The sequence below is a fragment of the Astatotilapia calliptera genome, chromosome 9 (assembly GCF_964374335.1).
Source record: "Astatotilapia calliptera chromosome 9, fAstCal68.1, whole genome shotgun sequence".
Classification (NCBI taxonomy): Eukaryota; Metazoa; Chordata; class Actinopteri; order Cichliformes; family Cichlidae; genus Astatotilapia; species Astatotilapia calliptera.
Genome location: NC_137430.1, coordinates 2,543,695 through 2,557,253, shown reverse-complemented (window position 1 = coordinate 2,557,253; position 13,559 = coordinate 2,543,695). Strand labels below are relative to the sequence as shown.

Here is a 13,559-nt window from a genome sequence, read left to right as displayed (position 1 = left end):
TGTGTGCTGAGCCCCCTCCTCTTCACTCTGCTGACCCATGACTGCACACCATCATACAGCTCCAACCTCTTCATCAAGTTTGCGGACGACACAACGGTGGTGGGTCTCATTAGCAACAGGGATGAGACCGACTACAGAAGTGAGGTGAGACGCCTGGCCACGTGGTGTGCTGACAACAATCTCTCTCTGAATGTGGAGAAGACGAAGGAGATTGTTGTGGACTTCAGGAGAATGCACACCCAACATGCTCCTCTGACCATTGACGGAGCGTCTGTGGAGAGAGTGAGCAGCACCAAGTTCTTGGGTGTGCACATCACAGAGGATCTCTCCTGGACGTACAACACCACAGCACTGGCCAAGAAATCACAGCAGCGTCTCTTCTTTCTCCGCAAACTAAGAAGAGCAGGAGCACCAGCCCCCATCATGTACACTTTCTACAGAGGCACCATCGAGAGCATCCTGTCGAGCTGCATCACTGTGTGGTTTGGAGCCTGCAATGCGTCCTGTCATAGAACCCTCCAACGCATAGTGAGAGCTGCAGAGAGGATCATTGGTGTCTCTCTCCCCTCCCTCCAGGACATTTACAGCACCCGTCTCACTAAAAAAGCCCTTTGCATAGCGGCTGATCCCACACACCCAATGCAAAGCTTCTTCAAGCTGCTGCCGTCGGGGAGGAGACTGCGGAGTCTCCAGGCCAGGACCAGCAGGCTGAAGGACAGCTTCATCCATCAGGCTGTCAGGAAGCTTAACTCCCTCCCGATTCTGCCCCCTCTCCCCTCTCTCCTCCACGGTCTCACTGAACTCTGTCACACACACACAAACACACACACTCTCTGACTCACTCACTGGCCTGCACCAGTTACCAGTCACTTTGTGGAGCATTGGACTGCCATTACCTCATAAGACTTTGTTGTTACACTTTCTCTTACCGTACACTACTAAATCTCCATTTGCACTATTTGCCTATTTGCACTACTCTGCCTGGTTTACACTCAATGTCACTTACCCATTATATTGTATATTGTATAGCTTTCTTGTTATATGTAAAATTGTATTTATTCAAATTTTTACTTTTTAATTATTTTACTTGCATTTTTTAAATCACTTTTATATTTAAATATATTTAAATGTTCATTTGCTATTTATCTAGGGATTGAAGAGTAACGCAATTTCTATTCTCCGTATGTCCTGTACATGTGGCAGAATCGACAAATAAAGTTGACTTTGACTTTTGACTTTGAATAAGTGTGTGCACCACCTCCCCCTGTTTTACAACCCTGGACTAATGTCACCATTGATGAGCAGCTGATCCCATTTAGCTGTGAAACATATTGCTTCACGAGTAAATGTGTTGTGTCTTTCCGCTCACTCCACTTGATTATAACTGATTAATTTTTATAACATTTTATAAAAAAACAAAACAAAAAAAACCGAGAAGCACATTGATTGATTGAGCATGCATCAAGAAGATTTTTCCTGCAGTTACCTGTGAAATAATATGGCATGCTGTATGGTAACTGTTATGATTCAGACATCAGTACTTAACTCTTACCTTCAGGCTCTCATTAATAATGAGATGAACACAAGCATTCATACATCGTTTCCTAGGGGCTTGTTTTGCTGATGACTGTTGCATCTGTCCGTGTCTAACCTCTAGTTTCTTCTCTCTCTCCATGAGCGCCTCCTTCTGGCTGCTGATGTATTCAGTGAGCATGCCGCTTGTCCTCCAGCACTGTGGACAGCTGATGTTCCTCTGGATAAGTTCTGTCTTAACATTTATTGGTCGGCTCTGAGTCTTTGGGGGGAAGACTTCTATAACATAGCAGAGATAATCCTCCTTAGGACCCGGCCTTTGCGGTCAACGTGGGCTGGGTCAGGGTGCACAATCAGAGTCTTGTCCATACATTCTGACTTTTTAACGGAAAAAATGTCACAATCAGTCAGAAAGTCTATTCTTTCTACTGAATGAATGTCCATAGAACGAACCGCCTTCACCTCACTTCTCTCAGCCGTGAGAGAAAAACAGTCCCCATTACTATTTACAGGTGAAGCAATAGGGGTAAAGTCAACATCACTCACCATTGCCTGCTGTTCTGACGAATGGGCTCTGGCTGTAGTGTGGAATGACGGCGGAGGCGTCGCTTCCTGCTGGATGGCACTGGTGACAATTGAGAAATGACGTCCTCGTCCTCATCTTGCGATGACATCTGGTGGCTTAGCTCACCCGCCAAGCAGGAGGCGGGTGAGCTAAGCGGCAAGTAGTGGAACTCTGTGGCCGCGGTGTGGAAACGCCTCCCGCGGCGATTGCTGCTGTGCAGCGGACGACTCTGCGGCGAGCTTCCTTCCACCATCCAAAGACATGCCCCACTATGTGTAAAACAACATTTGACACACATGTGATGCCATTACATATGTATATAACTAAGTAACACAGAGTTGAGATTGTTAAAATATGTAAACAATACTTAAAATTAGAAGAAATTTCCATCCCAGAACTGATGTAACTAAACAGAGATCCTAGTTTCAAATCCCAGCAGGGATTTTTTTTTGTTTTGCGATCTTTATGTGTTCAGCATGCTGAGGAGTGACAGAAAGGATGAGGAATCATCCTAAAAATCAGTTTTCATATCTGTGTAGGTGGAAATTATTGGAGGACAACTGGGTTATGGAACTACTGTGCTCAAATCTATCCGGTAAAACGTTTATGAGTAAATTTGATCTCTAACCACAAATCACCATCTAGAAGTTGATTAGATTTACTGGAGACCTGTTCAGTCCTTTATCATTAACTAGACATGTTTTGGATAGATTCAAAATTTAGCATTGGTTGAATCTTTAAATGGTCTCTTTTATTTTCAAACTAAGTCAGTTTTCAGTGGGTGACTTTGAGTTTCCAGTTGAGCTGCATGTTTTGGATAGCTGGAAAAGTAGCTTTTACTTATAGAGCTCGTGCGAAATAAATAAATCAAGTTTTACTCTCATATCGTCCAGCTTTCTGATTAGTTGTCTTCTTTCAATATCATACTTCTGACAATGCAATACAACATATCTTTCCTGTTCCCTACTGCAGTCACACTCCCCTGTACAGTTTTTTCCTATTGAACGTAATGTGCTATTAAAACCAGTGTGTCTGAATCTAAATCGAGATATAACCGTCTAATCTCCTGTTTCTTCCTGTACTTCATGTCTCCCACTTTCCTTTGGATTTTGTAAAACCATCGCCCTTTCCTCTCTTCCCTCCATTGCTTTTGCCACCTTTCCTTCATTTTGTGTTCTATTCTACTCTTAATCTCCGTCCTACTAGCACTAATAATCATATCTATTACTCCTCTTTCTCACTCTCTGCAGCTCTGTGCCTGCAGATGAGTCACGTGACTGCACAGTAACAAGTCACAGCAGGACAAGAAGAAGGGAAAAGTGAGTCTACCGCATAAGAAGAGGTGTTTGCACAGGCAGAGCTGCTTTTTCATCCACAGTGAGTAAAGTAGTGAACTCAGAGGAGCGAAACAAACTATTAGTGATGGCCAAATGAAGCTTTCTGAAGCTTGCATTGAAAAACGCTTTATTACTCGAAGCTTTTCAACACAGTCCTCTCTGGTGACATCTGGTGGCCAAAAATATGAAGAGCAGCTTGAATCCACACAATAAAACCAACTGCTTCATTATGACTGCCCACTCTACAGAGCGGTGTCCTGTCTGATACGGGCCGCCGTTGTGTTGCTTCTAACGTGTTAAAAACGTGTTAAAAAATGTGGTTTATTTGTTTAATAAATAATTTTGACGAGTAAACTCTCCTTGTTCAAACATGCACCATGGCGTGGTCTTTCTTTGCTTTTCACTTCTTGATGTTGGTAAATACAATAATTGGAAAACACCACGTTACATATAATATTCATATAATAATGTACAACACATTATGGAGTATGCTTCTGCTGTGAGGTCCTGCCTCCATGCAGGTATGCAATTAATCGCAAGATGGGTGTATTTATCAATAATATTACATTGGGGAAATTTTCCTATACATATTTCTGACCTGGGGTAGAATTGATTGTGAAAAGGAAAATGCTTATGAACTTGCAAATTAAATACATGATGCTTTTAAGGTAGCCCTTTTTTAAATTTTTTTTTAAGAAGCGAATTTGTTCCACTGTGCGATGGCCGAAACTGTTCCTTTTTGTGGAGATCATTTCTCCTGCATTAAGGGAAATCCCTTCACGTGGCACAGAGGAGGCTGCAGTGCAGAGAAACTGGTAGAGATGCAGTTATACAGTCTACCAGGGCCCCACAAACTATCAGCTAAAGAGAATAAATACATTAAATTGCTGCACATTTGGCAGACTAACATTTTAACATTAATTAAACAATAAAATATATATTTTTTTAACATTAAATGTAACGAGTCAAATGGAAGTTTTTCTAAAGTTATTTGATGATATTTATGTTATGAAAAACAGATTTTTGACATTTTGAGTTTTTCCCATTTAATTCATCCTGATCAATTGGGTTTTATCCCCAATAGACTTTCTTTCTCAAATACTAGATGTCTCTTAAATGCAATGTACTCAACAACACTGCCCAATTCTGCTGTGATTTCACTTGATGCCCAGGTGGAGTTATTTGTTTGCTACTCTTGACAAATTTGGATTTGGGCCGAAATTTTTGAATATGGTTAAGTTGCTTTACGCTTGCCCTCGTTCCTCGGTCCTTACCAACCATGAGAGGTCGCTCCCGTTCCTCTTACACCGTGGGACCAAGCAGGGTTGTTGCCTCCCTGCAACGCTTTTTGCTTTAGCTCTTGAGCCGTTGGCCATTGCCATATCTCTGGTATAAATTGTGGCACATCAGAGTACACCATAGGTGTTGGGTCTAAACTCAGACCCCGCTGTATCCAGGACTTATTCCCATGAACGAAAAACAAAGCAACAGTGTTCGATCGATTTCTTGCGCAAGGGAGGCCTCTCATCTGTGACCAGCACGTTGAAATGACCACAATGGTGGCCTCCTCTCGCTGCCTTTTATTGACAAACTTCAAACAATAGTTTACAAAACACCTCCCCTTGCAACCCCCCTTTGGTTACAAAGACAAGGCACTGTATATAAATGTATACACTGAGTGTGTGTGTGTGTGTGTTATGTGAGAATGTGTGTGTGTGTGTGTTATGTGAGAATGTGTGTGTGTGTGTGTGTGTGTGTGTGTTATGTGAGAATGTGAGAATGTGTGTGTGAGACCTCCTGCTGACCAAAGGGTCATAAACCCAGGAAGCTTACATCAAAAGAAACAGATCTTTCAGATAGGATGTATCTACAATAAAACCTCCCCCAGCACAGTGGCTGGAGAGGTGGTCAGGATCAAAGGAATGGCTTTGATCCTACTGCTTAAACTAAGACTATACAAATTTAAGAAACACAATGGCAACATTCAACAATTAGACTTAACAATAGGTCTTTATGCAGATGATATAATATTGGCTCTTTCAGACTTAAAGGTCTCCCTTCCACCACTTCTTAAACTGATTGACACCTTTGGCCACTTATCAGGGTTCACCATAAATTGGAAGAAGTTTCCTGTCTAGTTTGCCCTTTAAGGTCTCCCATGATTATATTTCATACCTGGGTATTAACATCCCTAGGAACTCAAAACTCCTCTTCAGGCTTAATTATTCGGTGCTAACTGATGAGCTCAAGTGTATGATAGATAAATGGAAACTTCTCCCACTTTCAGTGATTGGCGGTATCAATATAATTAAAATGATTGTGCACCCTAAATTCACGTACCTATTCCAGAACGTTCCCGTTTTTCTCAGGTATTTCTTTTTCAAAGGGCTGGATGCCATTATCATGCCTTTTATTTGGGCCTACAAGCCCCCCAACATCTCAAAGTCTCACTTGCAAAAGCCCACGGACGAGGGAGGTCTGGGCCTTCCAGTTTATAAACATTATTACTGGGCCTGTAACGCCAGAGCCTGGGTCTTCTGGAATCAGCCTATAGCTGATGATGCTGTGGAAGGCGGGCCCAGCCCTAAATGGCTCGAAATGGAGCCTCGCACCGCTATCGAGCACACTGGAGCATCCTTGCCAACCATCTTATTTTCAAAACCGGTTATTAAAAGTATACCATTATGTGATAACTTTATTCTTTGAAACTCTATAAAAATATTGAATCAAATCAAGAGAATCCTGAACCTCCCGAAAATGGCAACTTTTGTCCTGATCTGCCACAATCCTAGTTTTAAGCCTAGTACAATGGATTCTGCTTTCAAACAATGGCCTGTTAAAGGGTTAACTGCTATAAAGGATCTTTATATTGACAATCATTTTGCCTCTTTTGCTCAACTTCAGACCAAGTACAACCTCCCTACAAGTCATTTTTTTCGATACTTACAAATTAGGAATTATGTCAAGCAAGCATTCTCTAATTTAGGTAACATCCCCGTACAGCATGTCTTTCACAATTTAATGAACAAACCTCCCACCTCAAAGCACTTGATCTCTCGGCTTGTTAATCTTTTTTCTTCAGCAGCCCCCTCTCGCCATATTAAAGAGACTTGGACAAGGGACACTTGTTTGGTTATCTCTGACCATGCATGGGCAAAAGTGTTAAGCCGGATAAAACTATGCTCTGTTAACGCCCGGCTTCAGTTAATTCAATTTAAGGTAGTCCATAGGCTGCACTATTCCAAAACCAAATTGAACATTGGACATTTCCCTCAAATGTGATAAATGCAAACTTGTGGACGGTACTCTTGGCCACCTTTTTTGGTCCTGCTCTACACTTACAGCCTCATGGACTAGTATTTTTAGTTTCTATAGCATTGTTTACAATCGGCAACTGTATCCTGACTGTCTTATGGTAATCCTGGGCTGCTCCAGCAACTCCTTGGCAGTTCCCTTTGCTGTGCAACAGGCCTTAATGTTTGGTATGGTTATTGCCAAATGTCTAATTCTAAAGGAGTGGAAATCGGCCTCCCCTCCCTGCTTCAAGAGGTGGCGCGAGGAGATGGTCTCCTTTTTATACCTGGAAGAAATTTGGTTTTCTACATCTGATTCCATGGAGAAGTTCAGGAAGATATGAGGTCCCTTTATAGATCACATTAAGAAGGGCAGTCCACGCCCTGGGTCCTGACTACGTTGTTTTAACTATTATCATTCTGAGCTGTTGCCCATAACTGTTATGAATCGGCTCCTCCTAATGATCTCTGGATTCAATCTTCAATGTGGATTGAATTTACTGGATTATTGTGTGACATGTATACCATTTGCTTTTTTCTTTTCCGCTGTTCTTAATAAGTGCTGGCCACGTATCCTGTTGTTGGGTCTGTTGCCCTTTTTTTTCTTTTTTTGTCCTGTTTTTGGTTTTGATTTTCTTTTTGTTGTCTTTATTGTCTGGGTTCCTCTGTCCCGCTGTTTGTGACTGTGTTATTTTTTTTGTTTTTGGAAACTTAAAAAAATAAAAAAAATAAAAAATTATTCGTAGATGACCGTTAGATTAGTTTGACGCTGCCGACACTTTCATGTGACCCAATTAGGAAACTTTGGGTTAACTCAGAGAGCTGAGGATATCGTGGATATGCTGACCTCGCTCCGTGGTGTACAGTGCTGCTTACCCTCATGATTAATATTCACAATAAAAATATTAGCCAAACATCATGAAGTCTGTATGTGTTTCAAATACAGGCCCTTTACCATTTCACAGTGTCGAACAAACCTGGTACAGTTAAACCCAACAGTATGTGACGGAAACACCAACGTTATCTATCTTAATAAAGTTTATGAGTTTATACACAGGTCACGAAGATTATTGAACAAAAACCCAAAGATCAGATGTTAATCGGATTAATTTTCTCTCTCTCCTCCTTAAACATGTTTTTAATGTTAGTAATAATTCAGAATTGGCGACTGAAACACGTATGACACATACGAACATCAGGAAATAAAACCCCGATAAATATAACCTCAGGAAATGAAGTCAGTGACAGCGGGGGTTGTAGCTGTTCAGTACTGCGCTTTGTCAGTGGTAATAACAGGTCGAGCAGTTGCGAGGCGAACGGGTCTATCCTACGCTTTGCCGTGAGACTGGGCTGGACAGACGTCTCCGAACTCATCGAAGCACTTTTGCAAAGAGGCTCCATCTTTACAAACTGACCGGATAGCTGAAGATTAAACCGTTACATTCTTGGTTAAAAAAATATTAAAATTGTATTTGGTGACACACAAACAGGGTTTTTCCAAGTACAGTTCTGTTAGTTTCCACATGCCGGTTGTTAACGCCTTCTAAAAACAATGGCCACCAGGCCAAAGCAACGGTTATGACTCGATCAGCGTTAACCCCACCCCGAGTTTGATGAGTGAGGCTGACAGATAAAATTATTTCATGTTGAGAGCTGAAGGAGTCAAGTCTGCCAAAATGAATTAGATAAATACACCATTAAATCATTAAAATGAGTCAATAATCAATCAATTAATTAAATGTGTCATAAATATTTAATACATTTATTATTTCTCAATTTAATTAACTATTTCCATATTATTATTTCTTTTTCTTTCTGTTAAACTAATCCTAAAGTAATAATGGTATTTCTATATATGATATTTATATAGAGATCCTCCAGCTTCAAACTATATTACCCTTCCAGGACCTAAAGCACCCCTCCAACAGCCAAACCCATCTCTTCTCTGATTGGATTGTTACATTTGTGATTGACATGACATTGACCAATCAGCTGAAAGGAAGAAAAATCGGGTCAAAATTTGTACTTGTAAGTTGAAATCCCCACACAGGCAGGAAACCTGAGCGCAGAGTTTTACACGAAGTTTTTTGCTCTGTACCTGTAAGCAGACCTTAACAAAAAAAATTGTAACTCATGTAAATATTTTTTGCAAACACACAAATTCTCATCTGTAGATGCACAAACATAAAACTTTAACATATTTTGGTTTACAAGGTTACACAACACGCATTTGATTTACAAGTATAAATTATCTATGATCACAATTTGAGCCCATAGAAGTGGTTCAGCTCCTCCACAAGCGCCACGTTACCCTCAGTCAGGGTTTCTAGTTGGTTAAGTGCTGAACGTCCTGCCATACTGGTCTTGAGTTGTTATTGCTGAAGTAGTCTTCCTCTTGTACGCTGCCTTGGCCTCTCTGATAACTGTTCTCAGCTCAGATCTGGCTGCACTGTACTGCATAACATCACTGGATCTGAAAGTGGGGTCACGCTGCTTCAGCAGGACCTGGACCTCTAGTCATCAAGGGTTTCTGGTTGGAATACACCCGGAGACGTTTGTCTAAGGTCTCCCCCGTGTTGCACATTTAATATGCTGTTTAAATCTGGGGAATACTGACCTTAAATCAGTGTGGTTGAAGTCCCCAGCTATGATGTGCACTGCGTCAGGATGGAGTTCTGCTGACTGCTTATTGTCTTGTGGAGCTCCTCCACGGCTGAGTTAGCATTAGCATCGGGTGGTACATACACGGCTGTTACCATGAGAACAGTAAACTTGCGAGGTATGTAGAAGGGTCTGCACTTCACAGTCAAATATCTTTGTGTTTTTGGACCAGCTGTCATTGGTGTAGATGCATAAACCCCTCCTTTGTTCTTACCGGGGTGGCCGTTCCTGTCGTGACAGAGGACCGGAATTGATGGCTGCAGCCAAGTCTCTGTGAGTAGTACAACGCTGCTGTCCCGTACACACTTGTTGACTGCAATCTGTAACCTCAGTTCATCGGTTTTGTTGGTTATGAACCTGACGTTGGAGAGGAAGATATTCGGGAGCGGTGGCTAAATCGTTGTTTCTTTATCCGTGCGGGCGGCCCCGCCCTAAAGCCATGCTTTTGCCTCCTTTGTTTACGTTTCCTATTTGGCTTGCCGCTGGGAAGGAGTTCTTATTATGTCCTCCGGAAGTGGTGATAGTCCGACGTAATATTCCTTGCACAGCGCAAGCCCAAACTCAGAAGGTCCTGACAACTGTAAGTGGAAAAGGTAAGTGTCCTCCAAAAAAGAAGTCAGCATTGACCATCGACCATTATTAATGATAATGTCGTGCTTTCAGCCCTGTGTTTTTATTCATTGACTCTGTTTCCTAACTGTGGCTTCCATTCTCTACTACTTTGCAAACACAAGATACAACCCCCCCCCCCCAAAAAAAAAACCATATAAACTAGGATATCGTGGTTTTTGTGGACCCTGATGTAAACTGATGTTATTACACAGCTGTACTCTCACTACCTCTAAATTCATTCGTTTTGGGAGAATTTGGCAAGCACTCAAATGTCTACAGGAAACTTATAATGACATCTTGGTGTTCATATAACTTAGACCTTTTATTTAGGTCTGGCAGAGAGCGCTTGGAGCATGAAGCCATAGAAAAGCAATGGTGGACAAGAAAGGGGGGGCCGTTATGCATGATGGGCCGTCTCAAAAATTAAATGTTTTGCTTAAAACCATTTGGATATTTGTCTCCGACCCTGTTACCACCCCCTCTGCTAGGCGACAGGTGGGGGAGAAACATAGACAAGCCCTCTAACGAAATCAGAGTAAATAAGGGGTTTTATTGCAAACGTTAAACTGAAAACCGACAGGGCTGTTCAACAGACCACCGGGCAAACAATTAATACACAAATACACAAAGAGAAGAACAGGCAAGAATAAAAGCTAAGGGTTAACTAAGGAGAACCAGCAAACACAAGACTCTAATATAACTAAGGTCAGTTGTATATTAGGGGTTACAAACACAGTTCAAATGGTAGGCAGACGAGGAGGACACTGCATGCTCACGTCAGAACAGTAGTTCCCCGTAGTGTGAGGGATCTTCAGCCTTTTATACCTACCAGGCAGCCAATCGTCCGCGTGGTCTGGCACACTTTAATCTGCATAAAAGAAGGCCGGCACAGGTCTCCCAGTAACCAATCACCCACGACTCACTTGGATTTGCATGAACAAAAAAAGGCAGTCTCACTCCCTCCAAGGCCCAGGGCTGTAACAGACCCCACAGATGTTACATTGCCACAAAAGCCTGTCTGGTGGTATGCATAACTTAATTTCATCTTGAAGCGACATGCATGTATGGCTGTAATGGGTACGTTATCATTCAAAAATCAGGTATAGGAAGCAAATGGGATAAATAGGGCTGTCCTGGTACCAACAACATTTCAACTGCTGAACAGAAGTCACGCAGCCGAGGCTCTTTGTTATCTTTTCCTCCTAGTCTCAGCAGACCTAATGTAGAAAACAACATATTCTATCTTTAAATTATTACACAGGCATTTTATCCTTTTGAGTGAAGCAGCTTTTGCATATCCTGTGTGTACTTTTAAATTATTGAGTTTACATTTTTTAATTATTAACCATTTACTTGACAGTTTGGTTTGAAACCCTTCTGCAGTACGTTAGATTTTATACAAATGAACTCTTCAAAAGCTTTAGTGCACAAAATGCATCCTTTTTTATCCAGTGAAATAGTAAATGGACTGGTACATTCAAAGTGCTTCTTACTGCAAAATCAGGTTCACCAAATTGCTTATTTATGCTTTCTGGTCTGACTGGTTTTATTCTGCTTTTCTTTCTCTCTTCTTCTACCCTTCTCTATTAATGATTTCTCAGGCGGAACCAGGAAGTATATCAAAAAGAAGTCTGCCAGACTGTATCTGTGAACATGGTGACAACCAGGCCACTTTGGGCTTAGGTCTGTTTAGAACATTTTGCTTACCTGTAATCTCTGTGGCCATGGCCATCTGACAATGCTGTGATTGCAGCCATTCCCCAACTCTCTGTGAATGGTACTCATGGCCATTGATCAGTGGTTGTTGATCAGTGGTTGTTGATCAATGGTCATGAGACAACATCTTCAACCTTTCCCTCTCTCTGTCTGTAGTCCCAGCCTGCTTCAAAATGGCCACCATCGTCCCTGTACCCAAATCCTCCACCATCTCCTCATTGAACGACTGGCGACCTGTAGCCCTGACCCCCATCATGAGCAAATGCTTCGAGAAGCTGGTCAGGGACTTCATCCGCTCTGCACTACCCGACTCACTGGCCCTCTACAGTTTGCATACCGCCACAACAGGTCCACTGATGATGCCATAGCCCTGACACTACATACTGCCCTGTCACACCTGGAGAAGAGAGACACGTATGTGAGAATGCTGTTTGTAGATTACAGTTCAGCATTCAATACCATCGTTCCCTCGAAGCTGGACAGGAAACTGCAGGATCTAGGACTGAGCAGCTCCCTCTGCAGCTGGATCCTTAGCTTCCTGTCTGACAGACGCCAGGTGGTCAGACTGGGCAGCATCACCTCATCCCCCATCACACTGAACACTGGTGCTCCACAGGGGTGTGTACTGAGCCCTCTCCTGTACTCACTCTACACCTACGACTGCACAGCCACTAACAACTCCAACATCATTGTGAAGTTTGCGGACGACACTACAGTGGTGGGTCTTATCACCAACGGTGATGAGACGGCTTACAGGGAGGAGGTCAGCGCCCTGACCCACTGGTGTCAAGACAACCATCTCACCCTCAACGTCGCAAAGACAAAGGAGTTGATAGTGGACTTCCGGAGGTGCAGAGAAGTACACACCCCCATCACCATCAACGGCGCTGCTGTGGAGAGAGTGAGCAGCTTCCGGTTCCTTGGAGTACATCTGGCTGAGGATCTTACGTGGTCAGTACACACAAACAAAACAGTGAAGAAGGCGCAGCAGCGCCTCTTCTTTCTCAGGAGACTGAAAAGATTCGGCATGAGCCCCCGCATCCTCAGGACCTTCTATCACTGTGCCATTGAGAGCATCCTCACTGGATGCATCACCACCTGGTATGGCAACAGCACCGCCTACAACTGCAAAGCTCTCCAGCGAGTAGTGCGGTGCTCTGAACGGATAATTGGAGGTGAGCTTCCCTCCCTCCAAGACATCTACAGGAAGCGCTGCCTGAGGAAAGCGGGGAGGATCATCAAGGACTCCAGTCACCCCAGCCATAAACTGTTCAGACTGCTTCCATCAGGAAGGAGGTTCTGCAGCATCCGGTCCCGTACCAGCAGACTGAGAGACATCTTCTTCCATCAGGCCATCAGACTGCTGAACACGTCATAGACACCTCAGCTTCACTACTGGAACTTCAACATTATGCACTCCACACTGTATATAAATGCCACTGTTTTGCACATATTCAACTCTGTATATTTTATATATTTTATTTATTATTTTTTACTATTTAATTTGTAAAAATGTGTATATACACACACACACACACACACACACACACGCAGAAAAACACATTTAGTATACACATCCAGAAATGCATATAGTGTATGCATATATATATATTGTACATATATTTATTAGTTTCAGATTTAGCCATTCTTGTATTTTGCTTGTTTTACATTATTGTATTCTGCACAACTCTGTTGCTTGTGAAGCTCGCACACAAGAATTTCACTCACATGTGCTGTACCAATGTACCTGCACATGTGATGTGACAATAAAAGTGATTTGATTTGGTTTGAATTTGCATAATTATGATGAAGGAACTGACCTCCCAGCCCATTGTTCCTTCA

At 42.5% G+C, this 13,559-nt stretch overlaps 1 protein-coding gene across 1 annotated transcript in view; it reads left to right on the top strand.

Annotated features, from left to right (window-relative positions):
- LOC113029840 (uncharacterized) overlaps positions 1–13,349 on the top strand; it is a 272,650-nt gene extending 259,301 nt beyond the window's left edge. The window contains exon 3 of the transcript XR_013911387.1: positions 12,554–13,349. The gene's annotated coding sequence lies outside the window, so the exon portion shown is untranslated. The remainder of the gene's footprint in view (positions 1–12,553) is intronic.
- Positions 13,350–13,559: the final 210 nt, after the last annotated feature.